A 25,317-nucleotide genomic window follows, 5' to 3' on the forward strand; every position below is an offset into this window, starting at 1 on the left:
ACATTTATTATAATGCCCTTGTGTCTCTGAAACTTCCAGTGCATAAGAAGGCAAGCTCAATTCAATGAACATAGAACATTTTTGCTGCAGTTCGAACTTCTCTGTAAAATCTGTGCAATTTGGCAAATTTGAAACTAGTCCGATCCAATTTTTTCTAGTTTTTCTCTTATTTGTAGCTTTTACCAACATTAACAAGTCTGGTATATTCTTAGATTTCTCTGTAATTGGAATTTGATTCATGATACTTTTACATTATCCTTTTCGTAAAAACCTAATAATGTCCTAAAACTAATAAGATCTTCTGCATAAAAATTGCACTCAGTTTAAAAGGATGTCTTTCATTCTATTCTAAGAAAGTGCATTCCTTTCTTTACAACTCTACTCACTGTTCATTCACCAGGAAAATGTGCAATCATCTTCCTGTGGGAAATAGATTTAAGCCTTGTTTTCTGCCCAGAAAAAAAATGATTGAACTCTATGAAACCTCACATATGCAATCATATTGTTACTTGTAAATGTGAAAAGAAAAAGTCACTTACATGCAAATCTAGAAGTCCTGCTGTGCGTTAAAACCATTCTGAGCAGTCAAGAACCCCTTCACCTCCTGCATTTACAATAAATCCAGCTTCAATAGATTAGAAAACATTATATACCAACTATTTCTGGATATGTGTCATAAGCCAACTAACACATGCACTAACGAGCAAAAGGGCAGCAATGTTTTGAACTTTTGACTTTCAGGCTCCATATCTCAATCTTTTATTAATTAGATATCTACGACTATCTCTATTATCCATTATATCTTAACTATCTCATACATAAATTAGACTTGTAACTATTTAGCATGTGATCAGTTTTACAGATTATTATGTCACTGCATTGCTACTGTTTTGCTCCTTGTAGTTGAAAAATCTTTTTGTGCATACTACAAATTACAACCTGTTCTCACATTCCCTAATTCGCTTATTAGGTTGATTACAAAGCCAAAGGTCAGGGGTTTGAATCGAGGAGCAGCCATGAAGAAGATTTCCCAAGAAAAGAGAAGGAGAATCATCCAGCTCATCGATAATGGTCTCTTGCCAAAGATAATTGCAAAACATCATCATGTGAGTGCCATAATAGTTGGAGGAATTGCAAATAAAGACAGTCTTTCCATTCCAAAGCCAAAAGATGGACATCCAGGAACAATATTGGCATCAACAAGTCAACTCGATGCAAGGTCTATTAGTTGTGGCACGACAAACAAGGCAATGGAAGTGGCACATATGCTTTCTAACAGTGAGATCTCAGACATCGATGCAAGCACAGTCAGAAGCATGTCACACAAGTGAGGAATAGTGGCCTGTAAATAAATGAAGAAGTCTCAACTTCAATATCATCATAAGAAGCATCAGCTCGAGTGTTGGGAGTGCTTGATGAGACACTAGTAAACAGGGGAATTATTAGACCCTCTGAATCTTGGCATACTGCCTGAGTGTGACTCCTGTGGAGAAGCTTTGGCTGTAATTATATTGGTATTGGGGGCTCTGGGTAACTCTTCTATCAAGAGAATGTGGTGTGTTGCCTTGTCTCGGAGCTGTATGTATCTTGCAACCCTCCTTCAGTGCTGAATGTGGCTCTCAAGGTCAGAAAGATTGGGGACCACATAGTTAAAGGGGAGGTATAATGAAAAAATTACCTGTTGCTTAAATCAAGTTTTTGCATTGAATCCATCTTAAAAAGTTATGATAGCAATGATTTTTTTACATAGCAATCTTTAGTAATAAAAAAAAACCTTGCAATTTTAACACTGGCCATGAAAGTTTTTTTAGAATCATACTTTTTGTCCTTTCAAAAACAGTATTCATGAATGCCTCTCATTATAAAGGGAAGGATTATAATGGTTAATACCTCTATATACAGTTGATATCACAGGATCCAACAATCACAATATGTGATGTGACTCATGACTATGATTCCTCTCCCTTCACAGTTACCACAATTACATTTGCACAAGTTCATTAGACAACCACTACAAAAGATAGGCCACTGTTTGTTCATTGTGGCCGTGGACACGTGTTATTTTCAGAAACAATAGGAAGTTAAAGTCTTAAAATCCCTAGTGGCCACTCATTTTTGATGATAGCTTCCCTTTAAATAAAGTGGACAAACTTCTCTAACTAGAGGAACTAGTATCACTACCCAAATACAAATTATCTTCCTTCAAATGTGTTTGGATACCTGTTTATAACAACTTAACATATTCGTCTTTGTTTGTACCCCCTAAAAGAATTATATTCAAATTTTGATCACATAAATCTGAAGTTAATATGAGCAGAGTATATTTCTAACTCTGGTACACAAGCAACTGGAAATATTCAACTCTTGAAAAGGTTCTTCCAAGAAAAAAGTTAATTTTAATCAATAGATCTTTGAATAAAAATATGTTTCACAATGAGAACATTTTTTCAATCACATCCAATTGTGGAACTCATTTTTATTCCTTTATCTATTGTTTAAAGTGGGAAAAACCCCTTTGCTAGTCTTCATAATCCTTCCCCAGCAGTGTGTTCAAAGCTAAACGCTGGTAACTTCAAGTACCAGAGTACATTGAGTAAATTGTACATTGTACATTCAAGGATTCAAAAGAATCTAAGGATCCATTTGTGTTAATGTATGCTTATCTCAATAAAGGGTGTTAAGTAGAAAATTATGAGGTGCTGCTGATAAGTCATTGGCTTTGTGATCTTTTTTTTTCTATAGTAATTAATGTTACATCACATGAAAGCCTTAGGTGTCTAATAAAAATTCAAAATTTCAAAATTTGTTGTTTGTTGCTTATGGCCACAGTGTTCTACACACACGGGAAAACAAAATGGTGTTTGTTGAAGTTTAATGCGATATTCACAGCAACTGAGAGCAGAGAAGTGATAAAATTCTTGTTTCTGCAAAGAAAGTCCGTGAAGGATGTTCATGGTGATATGTCGCAGACATTGGGGGATCTATGCCCTTCATATTCCAGAGTTAAGAACTGGGTTGCCAAATTTAAAACGGGCCTCTTCAGCCCCAATGATGAGGAATATCCTGGACGACCGAGAGTGATTGTTCTTCCGGAGATCGTCGATGCTGTGCACAACCTCAAACTGGAGAACTGACAAATTTCAGCTAAAGCAATAGAAGACATCATGGGGATTTCCCGTAAATGTGTTTGTGTCATTATCCATGAACATTTGGACATGAGGACGCTATCTGCAAAGTGGGTCCTCAAATGTTTGACAATAGATTAGAAAAGCATGCGAGTGAAAACTTCCCAATCCATTTGTCAGAATTTGTGAAATGATAAGCACTTCCTGGATTGACTGGTCACTATGGATGAGACCTGGATTTATTTGTATGATCCTGAAATCAAGGAGCAGTCAAAAGAGTGGAGGCACAGTTGTTCTCTTCATCCAAAGATGTTCAGGGTGCAAAAATCAGCCACTATGGTGATGGCGTCTGAATTCTGGTATAAGGAGGGTGTGCTGCTAGTAGACTTCCTTAAAAGGGGTTCCACCATCAATGCAAGGTTTCACATTGAACTTTTGGACCAATTGAAGGCAGCTCTGAAGGCCAAAAGGCACAGCAAGATGTCGAAAGGAATCTTGTTTCTGCAAGACAATGCCTCTGCTCACACTGCACAAGCGACCACACAAAACTGGCAGAACTGGGCTTCCAGGTGGTTGACCACTGACCATATTCACCAGATCTAGCTCCCTCCGACTATTATCTGTTTCCAAACCTGATAAAACACCTCAAGGGTACCAAATTTCCCATCATTTCTAATGCCATGGCTGCTATGGATGCCTGGTTTGAGGGACAACCGTAATCCTTCTTTATGAAGTGTGTTGACATCAGTGGGGAGTATATGGAATAAATGTAAAGTTTCATCATCCTATTTAATTTCCTTTTAGGTAAAGCCAAAGAATTATCAGCAGCCCCTTGTATATTCAATCTTCCATAGGTCTGATTTGAAGGCCCAAAATATCTCTGACCCACTTGATGTGATCACTATATACCAAGCTCCTGACAGCCTTTTGAACCTAAAACAGCAATAAAAATGTAAGATCTTTACAATCAATTAATCTTGAAAATGTATTCAGCTCTGTTTATAAACACAGAAAGTCAAATAAAATTAGTGCAAATTATTGTGTGTATTTCAAAAGAGAAAATAAATCAGTTTCCAAATACTGTAGTTTGAACCTTTTTACATTTTTACATTCTTAAATACTGAGCTTAACGCTTCTTGTACAAGAACCAAATACAACTTTCCTATAACTTACTAATCCAATATTTCAGGCATCACTTGACCTGACATTTAAATAAATGAATAAATTAAAGCTCTGGGTCCCAATACAGAAAATTTAACAGGGCCCTTACTGCAGGCAGTGTATATTATTCCTATCTTCTTGCATCACGAAGAAGACTCTCAGACATAAGGACTGCAAACTTTCCTCTCAGTATAAAAAGCCTCCTTCTTTTTAAATATTATTGGACCCTCAACCATTATAGATTCTCCATTTGAAAGACCCAGAAAGCACTCCTTATAGGGCTTTCAAAGCTTGGTAGGAAAGTCTGCAGTCACCATGTGAGTTCAGACCTCTGAATCCTGACAGTATAGCATGCACACAGTCAGGATTTTCCGGTTTTGCTTGAGTGGACAGTCACATGACTGCATGTGTGCAGTTTGGAAATTTTGAGACACATTATAATTAGATGTGCTCATCCACTTTCAGTGCACATTTATTGAGAGAAAATAAGCATGTCTTTTAGTTAGGTCACATAAAGTATGTAAATGACATACCTGCGGTCACATGATTGTCGTCTCACACCGACAATACCGGAAAATCATAGCACACAGAGATATGGCAGATTTCCACCCCAGACATGGATAACATCTGTAGGGTGAGTTATTTTTCAAAGTCTATTTTGTCTGAATTTGTGTGTTTATATGTTTTTTTTTTTATTTTATAGATTGGATATTAGGGTCTGTAGGACAATTTAAAGAAGTGCTTCAAATTTTTTACTTATTTAATTTAATTTTTATGGGGCATCACCCTAATCTAGCACTGACATGTAGTTTTTTAAATGTTTCCTATTATTATCATCCTATAAACAATCATATTCATGCATTTTAATATCCACCATTTCTTTTAAAAAAATGGTTGGAAAAATAAATTGTTTTCAACAGACGGTATGTAAAATTACATGACAAATTAGAAATGCACTTTTTTTAGATCTGGCAGAACACTTACTTGGCAAAAGAAAATGCAAACACATTAGGCATCATGTCTTGATTAGCATTTATGATTATAGAGCATGCACAAACTCCACTGATAACCTATTCATCTTGTAAGCTGCTCTTCACTGCCAAGAAGTATGAGAAAAGGTACTGAATCCACAAACTTTTTATGACATTGGTTAAGTATGCTTATTTATTATGGTAAGATCAGTTTATACTAAACACAAATACAGTTGAGATCTTATACTTAAGTACATGACAAAGAAGGAAAAATTAGTTTAAACATTAATGTATGTGTGTAATGTATGTGTGTTGAGTTATTTAGAGGGCACACCAAATTTACACTGTTATACAAGCTGTACACTGACTCCTTTTAATTATATCAAAATGTCATGTTTTGAGTGTTGCCACATGAAAAGATATAACAAAAAAATGTACAAAAATGTGATGGGTGTATTCATGTTTGTGATATACTGTACATCCCTATTTATTTCCAGTGAATGCATGTCTTGACTGCTCAAATTTAGCAAGTTGGACGCTCAGACATGGTCAGCTCAAGTACCTAGAATTATGGGAGTTAATTGTTAACTCGAGCATTATTTAGGAAGTACCTTCGGCGAGGGGAGAGAGAGAGAAGTGACCGGGTGAGGAATTAAGCATGTACATCACCCGCAAGATACTTGATTGAGTATCGAGCTTCTCAAGTACCCTGATGCTTGATCGATTATCGAGCAGTGGCGAGCACGCCCGCTCATCATTGACTATGATCTAAGAAGAAAATATTATATATTCATCTATATAGTATACTAATATTAAAAAACAGCAACATTTATTTGGTAAAGTCCAGCCTTATGAGCTGACTTTGCACTTTAATACATTATATCACTGAATAAACAACTGTTGACAATTGTATGACCCTTGCTAATTACATTATATGAATATGGCATTAAGCTGCACTGAATTCTCAAGAGTAATACAGTAGCTTGGTACATGAAAGCAAGATTCTTATGTAAGTTAAATATTGTGCATAGATTTGCATCTATTGGCCTTTTTTACAGAATATGTCTTGTTCTGCATGACCTAACATCAGCGATGCACCCGGTACATAAGGACGTTTCAGAGGACAATGTGGAACACAGCTGTGTAAATAACAGACATTAGTACAATAGAGAACAGACGTGTAGTGTATTATTGGACTTTAAGAACTTTATAACCACAATGTAGTTCTCTAATCCTCTGAGTCTGTTGAATTTACGATAGTTATATAATTTCCAATGCTGAAAGCAATCACAAATCCATCAAACTCAACCTTTCTCAGACCTGGCTGTTTATTCAGAAGAAAGCAAAATATACCCTTGAGGCCAACTGTAGCTACAAAGTGGAAATAAAGGAAATTAAATAATTTACTATATTAGTTAATCAATACCATTTGTTTTTCAATCTTTTTCTACTTGGCACCAGTAGGCTGAACATGGTGATGCTTTTGTCTGATTATTATTTGTTGTCTATGTTATCATTTTTTAATAATTAGCTCATTTGCCTACTGAATTGAAGAAAACACTAAATTAGGCACAAAAAGATTCCACTATGTCAACCAGAGAAAGGCAGTTACAGTATAATTAATGAAAAATGCCTTCGCAGATGCACCCCACCAATAATCTTAGAGCTCCTCACTAATAAAAACATCATAATAATGAAGTTAGCTCCTGATATCATCCTCAAATATTGCTTTTGTTATCTCTTGTGATATAATATTCTACAGTTTGTCTTCTAGAACTGTAAATAACCTTTTCCCATATTGACTTGTGAAAAGAGAAGAACGAACCCGTCAAACTTTGGTTCGGCGGGTTCAGCCGGATTTGACCTGAATCCCTATGGAAGTCATTATTTGGGCATCTTGAGTCTCCACCCACATGCAGCCAGCCATAAACAGATCACTTCCGGGAGAAGATTATTATTATTATTATTATTTATTTATAGAGCACCATTGATTCTATGGTGCTGTACACGAGAAGGTGGTTACATACAGAATACATATACAAGTTTCAATAGACAGACTAGTACAGAGGGAAGAGGGCCTTGCCTTTGCAAGATTACATTCTAAAGGATTTTGGGGCGGAGACAGTAGGTGGGGTGTAGGTTGGGCGGCAGCTCCGCACGGTGGTGGGGCGGCAGCTCCGCACGGTGGTGGGGCGGCAGCTCCGCACGGTGGTGGGGCGGCAGCTCCGCATGGTGGTGGAGCGGCAGATGGAGGTGTTCTATTCTTTTTAATGTACATTACATCCGATCATGCTGTGATTACCACCAGTGTGAGCCATTCAAACACTGCATTTGGCTCACTTTGGGCTGATCACTGTGTGTACATGAGCACAGCGATGCTTGGATGAGTGGTTGGATGAGTGGCTTGCATGCATAAAGCAACTGAACTCTAAACCCAAACTCTGATTTTTTTGTAGTCTTTGTGAACAGAAATAAGCGAACCTGTGGTTCGGCTTTTGAACCACACACAGACTTTACAGAAAAAATAGCATTCGGATTCAGAGTTACAGTGCTTTACATATGAACACCACTCACGCAAGCATTACTGTGCTCGGGTACGCTCGGTGCTCAGCCCAGTGCAAGCCATTTGCAGTGTTTGAATGGCTTTCACTGGGGTAACAACAGTGTACTTAAATATAGTCTGTACCAAAAAGTAAAAACCTTGCCTACGCTCCCCCGGAAGTAATCTGTTTATGGCCTGCTGCATGTGACTGCAGACCCAAACTGCCCAAGTAGTGACCTTTTTTGGGTTCAGATGAAGTCTGGGTCCCAAACCAAACTTAATCTAAAGTCCAGCTTCACTCGCCAATCGGAACTTCCATCGATTCGCTTATCCCTACTTGTGACTCCAATTTTTTCCACCATAATAATTATACAATTATTATTTTCATAATTTCCATGAGATAAAGAAAATGTTTTCTTAAAATATATTCATCTACAATAATTAATTACATGTTTGTTCATCCTAGATGTGATTAATTAATCTTTACATTTCCTTTGGCTTTGCGCATAAGCTTTATTATATTTTATGTTGAAGAAGCAACGTTAGTGTTAAATATAACCATACTGGGGTATTTTAGTCTAATAAAATATCTTTTATACAAGAGTGATTAAATGACCTAAAGACATAAAGGTCAAGGAAAGACCTTTCTGTAAATGGGCTATTCTTAACAAATATAATTATATGAATGTCAAAAGTACATTTTTTACCTGTTAATTTAAAGAATTAAGAAAAAATGGTAAAAGAACAAATGTGTCCATATTATTCTTATTTGTATGAATGAAGCCTCTATTGATCAACAATTATTTCACAGGAGAAAAATTATTGGTAAAGGTAAAGATTAAAAAGAATTATATTAAAACTTGCATAAATCATTTATCTTCATTGAATTTGGCATATAATCTTCCTTATACCATTATATAAACCTGTTTTCTTGCAATAATATTGCTTGTGCCAGTACTGTACTTAAGGAACATAGATAGGTTTAGCAGCTTTCTCTTCCATTTTTTCTATAGTTTTTGTATTATCAATGGAAAAAGCAGAGGGAGCAACTTCTAGACTCCTTTGGAACTGTCTAATATGCTGGAAGAACAAAAGTATTGAGTCTATAAATTCAGACTGCCGAACAATTCTTTAGCCAAACATCATATGTCACATAAAATGTATGACTGGTTTAGTCAAAATTGTTGGGTTGTATAATTTTTTTTTCTACTGTGCCTTAAAGAGTTTATCCACTACTTTTATATTGATGGCCTATACTTAGGAGAGGTGATCAATGTCTGATTGGCCGGGGTCCAACACCCAGCACTCCCACTGATCAGCTGTTCTTGGTGCTGGTGGAAGCAGGAGGCAGCCAGGACTGTTCAGTTCCTGAGCTGCTTCATCTCCTGATAGTGGCTGTGATACGGTACTGCCCATCCGCCTCCTATTGATTGAATGAGAGGCAGATGTGCAGTACTCGTCCGCAGCTGCTTTCAGTTGATGGGGCAGCACCGGAACTGATCATTTCTGGTTGTCTGCTGCCGCCGGCACCGAGAATAGCTGGCCAGCAAGGGTGCTGGGTGTTTGACTCAAGCTGATCTGATAGTGATGACCTATCCTAAGAATACGCCATCAATGTAAATGTAGTGGACAACCTATTTAATTGTTACAGAAGTTACATAGATATGTTCAATCGGCATATACAGTATATATAATCAGTTGAAATGCATAAATTGTATACTTGATTCAAACAAAAATCATTCTCTGTAAATCCACATGTACTTTATTTCTGGCTCCATACAAGCTTCAAATGATCGAAAATTTTAAAACAACACCTAAAGAAATCATTAAGGGTCATACACAGATTCCCAATACATGTTAGACAAAAATATACTTATTCCGTGAGATGTATTGTTTAGGCCTTCATCACTAAAACTTTTCTCCCAATGGAGAATTTCTTCATATTATGACCACTCAAGGAGGCGTTATATGTCAGCAAGTGTAAATGCCCACAGCTCTCTAGAAAGGAGCAAGAGGGATTTCATCTCCTCAGTACGGACTCTTTTCTCATGGTTCAATAATACGTTTTATCCAAACAGGAAACTGATTTACAATTGATATCAAATCAGCAATTATTTTTATTTTTATATTACAAATTGCATTGTTTAGAAATTGCAATAAAATGTCTACTATGGCACAAAATGGATTCTTTTTCAGGGTATAATGCATTCTACATTTACATGAATGATTATAACCTTCAAAACCTCTTAAAGTTAATTATATGTAGTGTTATTACTTAACCAGGTAAGTCAATCAGATGCAATTACCTCAACACGCATTGCAAATGGTTTCATGATATCTACATGGATTTCATAAACTTAAAGTCATTTATAAGTAATTAATTCCAACACTCAAGTAATATTACCACATGCTGTGATTCAAATCACTTTACTGCCTCTTTGCATATTCTAGAAATATACTTCTTTGAACAATAATGCTTTAATGAAAATAATATACATTAGGAATAACTGAGGGGATCATTGAATATGAACTCCGTTTTATGTTTACTATAGCTTATAAGTAATTTGAAAATTCTATGAAGCTCATGACTAAAAAAAATGGGTTTCAAAATGAATAAAAGAAAATAGTCCAGACATTAACTAGGTTAGAAATATTGATTTTTACTTGAAATAATAATTTTCTTCTTTAAACTTTGCTTTCGTCAAAAAATGCTCCCTTTGCAGCAATTCCAGATTTGAAGACCTTTGGCATTCTAGCTGTTAATTTGCTGAGATAATCTAGAGATATTTCACTCCATGCTTCCAGAAGCCTTTCTCACAAGTTGGATTGGCTTGATGGGCACTTTTTGCATACCATATGGTCAAGCTGCTCCCACAACAGCTCAATAGGGCTGAGATCTGGTGACTGGGCTGGCTACTCCATTACAGATAGAATACCAGCTGCCTGCTTCTTTCCTAAATAGTTCATGCATAATTTGGAGGTGTGCTTTGGGTCATTGTCCTGTTTTTAGGATTAAATTTGGCTCCAATCAAGGGCTGTCCACAGGGTATAGCATTGCAAAATTGAGTGATAGCCTTCCTTATCCAAAATCCCTTTTACATTGTTCAAATCTCCCACTTTACCAGCACCAAAGCAACCCCAGACCATCATATTACCTCCATCATGCTTGACAGATGGTGTCAGGCACTCTTCCAGCATCTTTTCAGTAGTTCTGCTTTTCACAAACGTTCTTCTGTGTGATCTAAACACCTCAAACTTTGATTCATCTGTCCATAACACTTTTTTTTTTCCAATCTTCCTCTGTCCAATGTCTGTGTTCTTTTGCCCATATTAATCTTTTACTTTTATTAGCCAGTCTCAAATATGGCTTTTTCTTTGCCACTCTGCCCTGAAGGCCAGCATCCCGGAGTCGCCTCTTCCCTGTAGACATTGACACTGGTGTTTTGCAGGTACTATTTAATGAAGCTACCAGTTGACGACCTGTGAGGCGTCAATTTCTCCAACTAGAGACTCTAGTGTACTTGTCTTGCTGCTCAGTTGTGCAGCGAGGCCTTCCACTTCTCTTTCTACTCTGGTTAGAGCCTGTTTGTTCTCTCCTCAGAAGGGAGCACCATCTTCAGTTTCTTGGCAATTTCTAGCATTTAATATCCTTCATTTCTAAGAACAAGAATAGACTGTCGAGTTTCACATGAAAGTTCTCTTTTTCTGGCCATTTTCAGAGTTTAATCAGCAAAATTGTTTTCTGCTGTGCTAACATACTTGCACAAGGGTTTTCAAGGGATTTCTAAACATCCATTAGCCTTCTAACACAGTTAGGAAACACAATGTACCATTAGAACACTAGAGTGGTGGTTGCTGGAAATGGGCCTCTATATACCTATGTAGATATTGCATTAAAAACCAGACATTTGAAGCTAGAATATACATTTACCACATTAACAATGTATAGAGGGTATTTCTGTTTAATTTAATGTTAGCCTCATTGAATAACGTTTGCTTTTCTTTCAAAAACAAGGAAATATCTAAGTGACCCTAAACTTTTGAACTGTAGTGTATGAATAAGTAAATGAAAAGTATTTTCTCACTAAATCTCAGTCCTGTTAAAATGTAAACATTTTTGAAATTGTCCTTGTATTCAAAGAACATTGTTTAATCCATCAAACAATACTCCTTCTAGTATTTTGCATGACCTCCATGATTTTTAAGGACAACACCAATTCAGTCTTCTAGGCAAGGAATGAACAAGTTGGTGACGCATTGCAATATCTATCTTTTTCCATTCTTCAAGAATGACCTCTTTTATAACCTCGATGCTGGATAAAGATTCATGCTCAACAAGGCAATCCAGACAAAAGGCAGTTCATAAGATGAACATTATTTAACAAAATGATTAATAATCAGTGATGGGCAACAGAAGGAACATGTAAGAACTCCAGGCAATGTATTTCTGACCTACATGGTCCTTAGTATGATGTTCAACTTGTCTCTTAAGAATTCCCTACAGGTTTTCAATTCGGGTCAGATCAGAAGACTACTTGGCCAATAAATCACATTCACTCTGGTAGTTGTTCTTGTATTCGGTTACATATTAATTAAAATCTTACTCTTCAAAGAGGTGTACTTATTTATGCAGAAAACTGTATATATCTTTTTTTTGTTAGAATATTTCAAAGTCAGAGTTTAGATGTCCATAACGTAGCCTCAATTGAAGATGTGTATTTTAGCTCCACTTGGACCATTTATGCTTTTCATAAAACAATGCTAGATCAGCAAAGTGTCCTTTCATAACCTGTATGTTATAACTACAAATGCATATCTGGAATATGAGAAGCTGTAATTTTATTTTAATATTCTTTAAAATAATTAAAGGGGCTATTAATAAAGTTACATGAGTGCCTCTTCAACTGACCTCAGACTTGATTTTTCTTGCCAGACCCTCAATGGGATTAAAAGTGTCCATAAACATCAGATAGCTATTAGGCAAATGACCAATCAGACAGCAGTTCTCACTGCCTGATTCTACAAGATTCATCAGCAAGTGCCCTCCCTCCCCTTGGAGAACAAAAGGATCAACCATTGGAATTCACATAGGCTTGATCCTACTGACATAATCAATCCAGGGTGCCCTTTAGATAATCAAAACTGAATAACAAAACAGATCAACACACCTTTGACTGTGTCAAAAACTCAAAATTTATTTTTTAGATGCAATAATTTCCCCCTATTTACAAAAAGAAAGTAAAATCAGCCATTGCTTGGCAGATCATTGGAATACTATATTCCTCAAAATATGGTTTAATGATTATCCTGTGCTGTTTTTTTCCCATTCACACAAAAAATATGTCAATCAGCATCACTTTAAACAGATGAGAAAAAGGGTAACAATGTTGTGAACTTTTGACTTTCAGGTTCAAATGTGAGATTACCATCTTTTTATAGAATGTCATCTTGGCTATATCATGCATACATTTGACTTGCAACTATTTAGCATATGAATAATTATGCACATTTTTGTCAGATCATTACATTGTTTGTGTTTTGTGCCAAAAAAAAATCAAAATTTAAATTTTTAATATGTTATAAATCCACCTTTGGCTTTAAACATTCCTGAATTCTTCTGGGCATTCTTTCAAACAGATTCAAGCCTATCTATACTGAAATCTGATCCCAGGTCCTTTCTACAATGCTTGTGCATACTGATCAACTCACTTGGGTATGTATACAGCTTTTTCTTCAACTCTATTCACAAATGTGGGGGCAAATCCAGCAGATATACTTCACTGTCTTTGAATAATTTCTTGCCAATCTCGATGTATGCTTCCTGTTATTGTCCTTCTGGAACACTATGTTGTCCTTTTCATACCCATTGTACTGGATAATACAAAGTAACTCGTCTTGTAGGGTACTCACATATAGCCCACCATCAAATCTAGTCTAGTATCCAATGCATTTCGCTGTGAAACAAACCTATATCAACAGGATTCCTTTACCTAACTTGACAGTTCATTCAATTTCACAATCCATTACCCTCTTTTTCCCTTGTTTCTTCAAGACCCATTAGCACCCATCAGAGCCTCGTCTATTGACTTTCATCTCATTGCTCCTAATAACTCATTTGCGATCTTCTACCATCCACTTTTTGTACTTTTTTGCAAACTTGAGCTGATGCTTCTTATGATGATATTACAGTCAAGCCTTTTTCCCCTTTTTTTGAGCCACCATTATAGACTTCTGTAAATAATATGCTTCACATGGTGCTTGAATGGACATTTGTGATCTCACCATTATGAAGTAAATGAGCCACATCCACTTCTATAGAAGCTGCGCATTTGCAATGAGCCGATTTGCTGATGCCAATATTTTGCCTGGATGTCCACATCTCAGCTTTTGAATGGATGGAAAGATTTCACTTTGTGTTCTTCCATCTGTAATAGCACTCAAATGATGCCGTTTGCAAATTTATTTTTTTTGCCGAGAGACTGCTATTGATGAGCTGCATGATGCTGTTCCTCTTTTCGTGCAAAATCTTCTTTATGGCTGCTCCTCAATTCAAACTAGTGACCTTTCCCTTGGAAATCAACCTAATAACACAATGAGCTCATAACGAATGTGAAAACAGGTTTTAATTTGTAGTATACAGGAATGAAAAGATTTTTCCACCACCTGGAGCAAAACAGTAACAATGCAGTGCCATGACAAGAATCTGCATAACTAATCATATGCTAAACAGTTGCAAGTCAAATTTATGTATGAGATAGCCAAGATGTTTGTCCATAAGATGATAGTAGCCTTACAATCAAATATGTAGTGAATTGTAAGATATGGAGCCTGAAAGTCAAAAGTTCAAAAAATTGTTACCCTTTTGCTCGTTAGTGTATGTGGTAAGAACTCTGGAATTCTTCAACACAACCCAGTGATTCTAAGAGTGTTTTTTGGTCACATATTGTACTTTGTGGTAGTCTTAAACTTATATAAATATTTTTGGTGTTTATGCATGAAAATATAGGACATTTTGCAAAACTGTTATGCCCTTAAACCAGAGAGTTATGTTAAGAAGTTAGAAAGGTTAAACGTTTATGAGCAATTTCTCAATTTAACAACACTTACAAAATCTTTTTTCTTATGTACAACATTACAAGGGGCCTATATGACTGAAAATACCCCAAATTGACACCATTTTAAAAACTGCACAATTCATAGGGCTCAAAACAACATTCACAATGTTTATGAAACCTTTAGGTTGTTCACCAGAATTAGAGATATGAGGAAGGAAAAAATAGAAAAATTAATTTTTCAAGAACAAATTTAGGTTAGCCCCAATTTTTTTATTTTCTCAAGGGTAAGAAGAGAAAATGCAAAATGCAGTTTGCTGTACAAATTCTCCAGTATAGTATAGTATAGTAATACACCATGTTTGGTAGAAAACTACTGTTTGGGTGCATGGCAGAGCTCATAAGGGAAGGAGAATCATTTGACTTTTGGAATGTAAAATTGGCTGAAATCAATAGCAGATGCCATGTTGTGTTTGGAGACCCCCTGATGTGCCTAAACATTGGAAATCCCCCCACAGATGACACCATTTTGGAAACTAGACCCCTCAAGGAATTTATCTAGATATGGGGTGAGCACCTTGAATGACATGGTGTATCACAGAATTTTCGAACATTGAGCTGAGAAAATTCAACCCCAATTTTTTAATTTTCACAAGAGTAAAAGGAAAAAATACACAAAAAATTGTTGTACAATTTCTCTTGAGTATGCTGTTACTCTATCTATGGAACAAAACTCCTGTCTGGGAGCGTGCTACGGCTTTGAAGGGAAGGAGAGCCAGTTTGTCTGGAATAGATAGTAAATGCAGAAACCTCCAGGATGAGATATCAACCTTCTCTGCCATAATCACTGAGCTAATAATCTGAAATGCTTTTACATTGCAGGGCATTAAGTCTATGACTGGCACACATATATAGAAGGTATGTGAACTCCTCCTCAATGCAGGACCTCACAAGTCTCTGTACCTAGGTGAACCTGCAGCCATTTTTAATCTCACGGTCACCATGGAGACCATCAGCACAATGCAATCGTATTAGAATAGCATCAAAGGGGTTAAACGCCCACAATCAGTGGTTGTACTGACTGGGCATTACAGCAGAGTGTTAGCTATGATCCATATCTGAACAGTACTGATGAACTTGACAGTTCTGCATGTGAACCGGCATGATCCTACCGTCATATGTATATTGTGGTTTGTGTGAATGCACTGGTGCCGTATATGTACGGCGGAAGTCTTGAAGAGGTTAACAACAAGAATTGAACACAAATTGTTTTGTTTTATTCAGGGGGTATTTCCAATTGTAATGTTTATGTCATAAGAGCAATTTTCAAAGCTCCCAGAGAATGAACGAAAAGTGTTGCACATGTTAGGCCACTTCTCCATTCCTCTCAGCTTAGCCTAGGCCCCTTTCCCCAGTTAGACTGTAGTCATTACCTCCAATTCTTGGATACAATTCTTAAAATTGCAATCCCTCGCCTTCTGTATCCTCACCCATCCCTTGTGGGCAGGGTCTTCTCCTCCTGTACCAGCCTGTGCCTTGTATTGGTCATGATTATTGTACGTGTTTATGTATGTCCCTCTTTTTTACATGTAAAGCACCATGGAATGAATCGCGCTACAATAATAATAAGAAGGATCCCAAAAAGTGGAATTATTCACAAATAAATACAAATATGACAAAAAAAGGACTATTTACAACAAATGACATATTGTTTCATAAGCTATAGGTTGTATGTGTTATATGTTTAAAAGCCACAATAAATATTAATAATGATAGAAAAGAACGTGGTCGAGGTGTATGACCTGTAACTGTTTATTCATGTGATATCAAGCATAGGCTTGGAAAGCATTTTACTATGAATGACAAGCATGGTTTATATTATTTAGATCTCAGGAATAGTAGTAAAGCAAACAGAATGAGAACTATTAAAAGGTGACAGAGCTGAGTACATAACCCTGTCAAATGTGGGGATCGAAATGGCTCAGAGCATAAATGCTTTACAAACATTGCTTGAGTGCACCTGAGCTGAACTGTGACAGAGAAGTGCTGCTGTTTGAAATGAGAGCCCCATATTGATCCGTGTGGCTTATTGCCAGTTGCAAGCTTACAACTAGCCTTTTATTAGAGGACCCCTTCTGATAGGATATCTAGACTTGTAACCTAAAGCAACAAGTCTCCTCATTTTTAATTAAATAAAGAAAAGCTACATTCAAAGATGACAGAGCAATATGTTTGTTGGTGAACTGAAGAACTCCATTGTCTTCTCTGTGTTTCCAGGTGACTCTGTCACTATGAATGACTATGGAACATGAAAGGAAGATTGTTCTTCTTAAAAGCCAAAGGGGTTGTATTGGGAATCTGTCAAAAACAGCAGTGCGAGTACTATCTTAAGTATGCAGAATTTAACCAGTCAATTAGTACAGCACTGAACTATAAAAATGTTTCCTCATAAGGTTTGTGTTGAATGTTTTCAATTAAGTCCCCTCAATTAAACCCAACTACTCTACAATTCAGAGACACACCGATTATACCCCTGCTGCCTTCAATGAACAAGTGTCAAAGCCCTAATTAAATTTAGTCAAAGTAGGAACAGATATAAATAGTGATCAATGATTTTGGATCCATTTCTCTAAAGAACTGAATATTTTATACATTTTCAAAGATAGAGTACCTTTATCATTTGCATTCACATGCATTAATCTTATGTAATCACTCTAAAAATATTAGTAAAGTATTTGTATAAATGATTTAATAATTAATTGTAGCTTTCCGTCACGCATTATACAATTTTAATATATTTTAACAATATAAGTAACTATTGACATATTTATAAAATACCTGAAAAAAATAAATACTATAAATAAAATAAATATATTGGTGATTTTTTTATAGTTGAAAAAGATGTTTATATAAAATTATTCCTTATATAATAAGAATGTAAAATGTGTGTTTTCATAGTCTGCCACATCGTAGGTATCCTAGTATACCTGTATAAAGTGTGTGAGTAATACCAGTAATAAAGGTCACATTCTGAAGGACAAAAAATGTTACTACAGTGAGGTACAGCATACAGTACAGCAATTGTTTCTAAGTCACTGCAAATACAACAGATTTTACCATACAGGGGAAAAAGCAGATGTCTTTGACAATTATTTATTGAATTCCATTTGCATTTCTTGTAAGATTGATGTCCTGAACTTTAAGACTAATGGGAAATGCTGTAGAACTGTGTTGGGAATAGCTGTCAATAATTTCATTGCAATAACATAATACCCTAGAATCCTAAGAACAGATTTCTAATTAGCTAAGTCAACACCTAATCATTCAGGAGGTGACTGGATGTTCTAAGCAAGGGCACACAAATATTTCAAAATATTTTAGAAATACATCTTAGAATGAATATTTACTCAATACAGGATCAGTATTTTTTCCCATTTCCTCTTGTGCAAAAAAAATGATGGACGCCAATACCTTTAAAATGATCCTAAAATTAGGAGAAGAGCAATAAGACATGCTATCCATGTTTCAGCTCTTCAGTTCTTTTTTTCTAGCCAGCCTTTACTAGATTCATATATATGACTAGGAAGGCCACAATTGAATAATGGACGTCAAGAAACAGATATTGGACTTTACATATATAATAAATGACTCTCTCCAAGACCCTTTACTGCATATACATCAAACTATATCCTTCAAATAAGTGACCACTACAGAGTATGTTGGAAAAGAAGTGTACATACTACCACCTTGTGGATTATTCTTAAAAGAACAGATGTTCTTCCTTTCAGCTGCACAAGCTCCGCTTTCATTCATTTCTATAATATAGATAGCCTCAAATTAACCTTTTCTATAAAAAATAAAAATATTTGCTAAACAAAATAAATATAAATATCCATGAAAGATACAGATAATAACAGATCTGTCTTAAAGTTAGATGACAGAAAGATAATTGATCAGTAATATATGTAGCTCGAATTGCTTTGACTTATCTTTCCTTATAGGAATTAATTGTAGATTAATCCTGAAGCTCCCATGGATTATTATAATCACTATTTGATCTCACTATGCTAATGTGACTTAAACAGCAATGCAGGGAAAGGCTACAGAGAACTTTAGGAGAATAGGTATATTAGAAAGGTCCAGAAAGGATTGACCTCGGCTGAAGATCGTTTACGGTCACAATATGTGACAAATCCAAGTAGAGAAGGTTGAGTAATGTCACATTTCACAGTGGGTGGTCGATTAATGACAGTGAAACCCATGATTTAGCGACATATAAATACTCGTCAATTGCCATTTTGTGAATCACAAGGTCCATATGGCAGAAAATTTTCCAACAAGTTGCTGCAATGATCAATTGTAGATGGAAATAGACGCCCAATCAGCCATATAAACTGAACCAAAAATATCAAATATCCATTTCTTTCACAGAGACCAGAAAGCGGTGTCTTTCCCTTTGTTGGTAAATGCTTCCCCTTTATTTCTGCAAGTGACAAGGATCAATACAACCATACCTGACTTCAAGCAAGGAAAAAATTGCTTATGAGTCTCAGAAGATCTTTCATATGAAATCTGAAGGGTCAAACACAACAATATATGAAGGTGCTCCAGCCAGAGGTATTAAAGCAATTTAATTCCCTTTAAAAAAAAAATCTATAGAGTAAGGTGGCTGGTCATTCGAATACATTACAGAGTAACAAATATGAAAAATATAGAAAATACTGTTCTATTAATTCAGAATTCCGAATATCCTTCATGAGTTCTTCATATTGGGAAAACTCAGGATGACTAGTCAGTAGCCACTTGCTAGATAGCACTGCATGAAAGGTGGCAGGAACCTCAAAGTCTCCTCTTCTCTTTATAGTGTCATCAATGCACACAGGCTTCTATCTGCAAACCCAGATCAGCCATGGAGCTTTAAACAAGGTGGAGGGGGGGGGCTTTACCCATCATAGGTGGGGGTGGGGTAACCATAGGTAGGTAATAATCAACTTATGAGAAAGAACTGCAATCTCCAATCTGACAGCCTGCATGATATCAGAAGTGATGTGAGTGCAGAATGTGCAGAAAGCCTTAATGCACCAGAATTTGGATATATATTCTGAAACAGAAGCGTAATACATCTTTATTTTTCTTCCATGGGATTGAAAGGCACGCTCTGTTCCATTATGCATTGCACATGCAGAATGCCAAGCAATGTGTTGCCATAAGCAAGGTGCAGTCTAGCAATAAAATAACCAGCATACAGTAGATTCCTTGCCCAAGCATCTGATTAATACTGAAACATATAATCCAGGATATTTCATCAAATCAAACAGCAACAATGAATAACAAGACCCTGACTATGACAGGAACATAGTAATAAAAATCCCTGGATCCTCACATAAGTCAAAGTGTATCAAATGATCAGATACAGTATCTCTGCTGCTACAGGATATGGCAACAATAAGAGCTGTTTCCTTTGGTTAACCAATATGTCAAAGCCATTGAAATGATTCTTCAGACATGGAAGGAGTGTGTTGATTGTAATTCGGATTTAATATCTGCTCATCTTTCATTGTGTATATGAGACTACTTTGTATACACCACACACAATCAGAGGCTACTGCAGCAAAATGATGAACACACATACTGGATGTGAATAGGGGCACTGTGTGGAGCACAAGGGAAAAGTATTGACTTGCAGCCATAAGGGAAAAGTAGTCACATAAAGGACTGCAGTAAAGCTCGGAAGCATAGACATTGCCTAACTAGCATACAAAATGCATGGAAAAGTCAGCCCAGCACCTTACCTTGACAAAGCACAGAGGCAGATCAAGCACACAGCATCTCCTGCTCAGCCAAATCCTGCAAAATGCAAATCCGAATCAAATTGCTCGATGCAAAGCAGGTCCCCTTCACATCTGCAAATACATAGAGATATTTGTGGCAATCCAAGGCGGTCTTGCAGTCCAAAGGAATGTGAGAAGCTGAAGACAAAAGGCTGCCTTGGCTGTAGGAGAAAAGCAGGAGCTGTATAGTGGTTCAGCATGAAAATTCATTACAATCAGTGAGAGCAGTGGAGGTTTTGCTAGTAAAGAGCTCTGATTGCCTATGCAGAGATGGAGAGAGACTGAGCTGCAAGAAAAAGAGAGATTGAGGAGGGAGAGAGGACCAGGCTGTACCAGTCACTTCCTTCAGCTATTGGAGCAAACTGAATGAAATTTACAAAGCCAGCAGCCAATGGATTGTGCAGCCTGCATCATCACTACAGAAACCAGATCTCCATCTACAACCTAATGCAAAGAGCTGCTAATTCTACAGCAATCCAAATGGAGCACAATCACCAGGAGGCATACGGCAGGGTACACCTAGGGGAACTTACTGAGGATGGCTCATCTTTACTTAAATATCATGTAGCCATTCTGTGAAGTAATATGTTTGTTATGGAAATCTCTGTGAAAAGTGTCATGTATCAGTATTATCATCAATATTATGTATAGATTCTATTATTATTGTAAGCGCATTGTTTATTAAATATAATCAATGCCTGCAATGTTTGAAGAAGATGGCAGATACATATATATTTAAAGGATTGCAGGAAAGTATTATAAAATATGATTCTTAGGGCATTCACCCTTTAAACTTGTATATAAAAATAATAAAACAATATGACAATAATTCCAAGTAGGATCCGAAAAATGTTATGCACTGTCTATGATTTCAGACTGTTCCCCATTCACTGACATTTGATAACATGCAAATTTGGCAGTAACATAACTATAGGGCCTGCAAACTAATTGTTGTGGTTTGTCCCAGGGGCGGACATAACATTTGTGTAGTCTGTGAGGCCACATAGGAGCCCAAGAGGTTGTGGGACACATTTATACCTCCAAAGCAGGTGGAATTGTGGACTTTGATGATCTCTTGGGCTGCAAAGGGCGCAAATATTGTTCTTGCCCTTTTCTGTATGTGCCTGCGAATGCATTGTGCACCATATTTTCAGTCCAAGTGGAATCTTGGTAGTTAATGAGGCAATGCACATGTGACGCCCCTGGACTAGTCCAGGGTAGAGTTGAGCGCGGCTCGAGGTTCTCCAGTTCGCGGCTCGAGTGATTTTGGGGCTGTTCTAGATCGAACTAGAACTCGAGCTTTTTGCTAAAGCTCAATAGTTCTAGATACGTTCGAGAACGGTTCTAGCAGCAAAAAGACCAGCTAATTCCTAGCTGGCTTTCTGCTGTAATAGTGTAAGTCACTCTGTGACTCACACTATTATGAAATTTCAGTGTATAGTGTGCGGGAACAGCGCATTCAGATCACTGCTGTATGGATAATGGCGATCGCCATTTTTTTTTTTTTTCCTTGTCTTCCTTCCCTAAGCGCGCGCGTGTAGTGGGGCGGGCCAGCATGTCAGCCAATCCCAGACACACACACAGCTAAGTGGACTTTTAGCCAGAGAAGCAACGGCAAGTGTGATAGGATGTCCATGTCACATGTCCCTACATTATAAAACCTGACATTTTCCTCCAGCACGCCATTATCTGCCTTCTGCGTCCTTGGTGTCAGTCATCACTGGCGCAGCTCCTATCGCCGATACTGCTGTATACGCTCCATACACAGCGCTGGACAGCTTAGGGATAGCACTTTCTATCAGTCCTTTTTAAGGGCTCACACCGGCAGGGTCAGAGCCATAGGTGACAGATCCGTGAAAACAAAGTTTAACAGCTCCACAAGATGACAGCGTCTGTGTAGCTAAGGTCAGGGATTTCCTCGCTGCATTTCCCCATTAGGAGGGATAGAAAGGCAGGCTTCCTTTCCTCTACCCAGAGACCCACAACCTGGCACTGTACCCTCCTGCCCTTTGCACACTCAAACACATTGTTACTAAGCCATTATACTAGCAAACACTGAGTGAACTTAGTGGCATCCTAAACGTGGCTGTTGGACTTCTGTATAGTCCCAGTAGTGCAAAGATATTTGCAGCACGTCTGCCTGCATTACACACTCAAACTCATTGTTACTAAGCCATTATACTAGCAAACACTGAGTGAACTTAGTGGCATCCTAAACGTGGCTGTTGGACTTCTGTATTGCCCCACTAGTGCAAAGATATTTGCAGCACGTCTGCCTGCATTACACACTCAAACTCATTGTTACTAAGCCATTATACTAGCAAACACTGAGTAAAATTAGTGGCACCCTAAAAGTGGCTGTTGGACTTCTGTATTGTCCCACTAGTGCAAAGATATTTGCAGCACGTCTGCCTGCATTGCATACTCAAACTCATTGTTACTAAGCCATTATACTAGCAAACACTGAGTAAACTTAGTGGCATCCTAAAAGTGGCTGCTGGACTTCTGTATTGTCCCACTAGTGCAAAGATATTTGCAGCACGTCTGCCTGCATTGCACACTCAAACTCATTGTTACTAAGCCATTATACTAGCAAACACTGAGTAAACTTAGTGGCATCCTAAAAGTGGCTGTTGGACTTTTGTATTGTACCACTAATGCAAAGATATTTGCAGCACGTCTGCCTGCATTGCACACTCAAACTCATTGTTACTAAGCCATTATACTAGCAAACACTGAGTAAACTTAGTGGCATCCTAAAAGTGGCTGTTGGACTTCTGTATTGTCCCACTAGTACAAAGATATTTGCAGCACGTCTGCCTGCATTGCACATTCAAACTCATTGTTACTAAGCCATTATACTAGCAAACACTAAGTGAACTTAGTGGCATCATAAAAGTGGCCGTTGGACTTCTGTATTGTCCCACTAGTGCAAAGATATTTTCAGCACGTCTGCCTGCATTGCACACTCAAACTCATTGTTACTAAGCCATTATACTAGCAAACACTGAGTGAACTTAGTGGCATCCTTAACGTGGCTGTTGGACTTCTGTATTGTCCCACTAGTGCAAAGATATTTGCAGCACCTCTGCCTGCATTGCACACTCAAACTCATTGTTACTAAGCCATTATACTAGCAAACAATGGGTAAACTTAGTGGCATCCTAAAAGTGGCTGTTGGACTTTTGTATTGAGCCACTAGTGCAAAGATATTTGCAGCACGTCTGACTGCATTGCACACTCAAACTCATTGTTACTAAGCCATTATACTAGCAAACACTGAGTAAACTTAGTGGCATCCTAAAAGTGGCTGTTGGACTTCTGTATAGTCCCACTAGTGCAAAGATATTTGCAGCATGTCTGCCTGCATTGCACATTCAAACTCATTGTTACTAAGCCATTATACTAGCAAACACTAAGTGAACTTAGTGGCATCATAAAAGTGGCCGTTGGACTTCTGTATTGTCCCACTAGTGCAAAGATATTTGCAGCACGTCTGCCTGCATTGCACACACAAACTCATTGTTACTAAGCCATTATACTAGCAAACACTGAGTGAACTTAGTGGCATCCTTAACGTGGCTGTTGGACTTCTGTATTGTCCCACTAGTGCAAAGATATTTGCAGCACCTCTGCCTGCATTGCACACTCAAACTCATTGTTACTAAGCCATTATACTAGCAAACAATGGGTAAACTTAGTGGCATCCTAAAAGTGGCTGTTGGACTTTTGTATTGAGCCACTAGTGCAAAGATATTTGCAGCACGTCTGACTGCATTGCACACTCAAACTCATTGTTACTAAGCCATTATACTAGCAAACACTGAGTAAACTTAGTGGCATCCTAAAAGTGGCTGTTGGACTTCTGTATAGTCCCACTAGTGCAAAGATATTTGCAGCATGTCTGCCTGCATTGCACATTCAAACTCATTGTTACTAAGCCATTATACTAGCAAACACTAAGTGAACTTAGTGGCATCATAAAAGTGGCCGTTGGACTTCTGTATTGTCCCACTAGTGCAAAGATATTTGCAGCACGTCTGCCTGCATTGCACACACAAACTCATTGTTACTAAGCCATTATACTAGCAAACACTGAGTGAACTTAGTGGTACCCTTAACGTGGCTGTTGGACTTCTGTATTGTCCCACTAGTGCAAAGATATTTGCAGCACCTCTGCCTGCATTGCACACTTAAACTCATTGTTACTAAGCTATTATACTAGCAAACACTGAGTGAACTTAATGGCATCATAAAAGTGGCTGTTGGACTTCTGTATTGTCCCACTAGTGCAAAGATATTTGCAGCACGTCTGCCTGCATTGCACACTCAAACTCATTGTTACTAAGCCATTATACTAGCAAACACTGAGTAAACTTAGTGGCATCCTAGAAGTGGCTGTTGGACTTCTGTATTGTCCCACTAGTGCAAAGATATTTGCAGCACGTCTGCCTGCATTGCACACTCAAACTCATTGTTACTAAGCCATTATACTAGCAAACACTGAGTGAACTTAGTGGCATCCTTAATGTGGCTGTTGGACTTCTGTATTGTCCCACTAGTGCAAAGATATTTGCAGCACCTCTGCCTGCATTGCACACTCAAACTCATTGTTACTAAGCCATTATACTAGCA

At 37.4% G+C, this 25,317-nt stretch overlaps 1 protein-coding gene across 4 annotated transcripts in view; it reads right to left on the reverse strand.

Moving 5' to 3' along the window:
* NLGN4X (neuroligin 4 X-linked) overlaps positions 1-21,041 on the reverse strand; it is a 574,976-nt gene extending 553,935 nt beyond the window's left edge. For all 4 annotated transcript variants that reach the window (XM_075335480.1, XM_075335476.1, XM_075335478.1 and 1 more), the window contains exon 1: positions 20,644-21,041. The gene's annotated coding sequence lies outside the window, so the exon portion shown is untranslated. The remainder of the gene's footprint in view (positions 1-20,643) is intronic.
* Between the last annotated feature and the right edge of the window lie 4,276 nt (positions 21,042-25,317).

The sequence above is a fragment of the Anomaloglossus baeobatrachus genome, chromosome 2 (assembly GCF_048569485.1).
Source record: "Anomaloglossus baeobatrachus isolate aAnoBae1 chromosome 2, aAnoBae1.hap1, whole genome shotgun sequence".
NCBI classification, from domain to species: Eukaryota; Metazoa; Chordata; class Amphibia; order Anura; family Aromobatidae; genus Anomaloglossus; species Anomaloglossus baeobatrachus.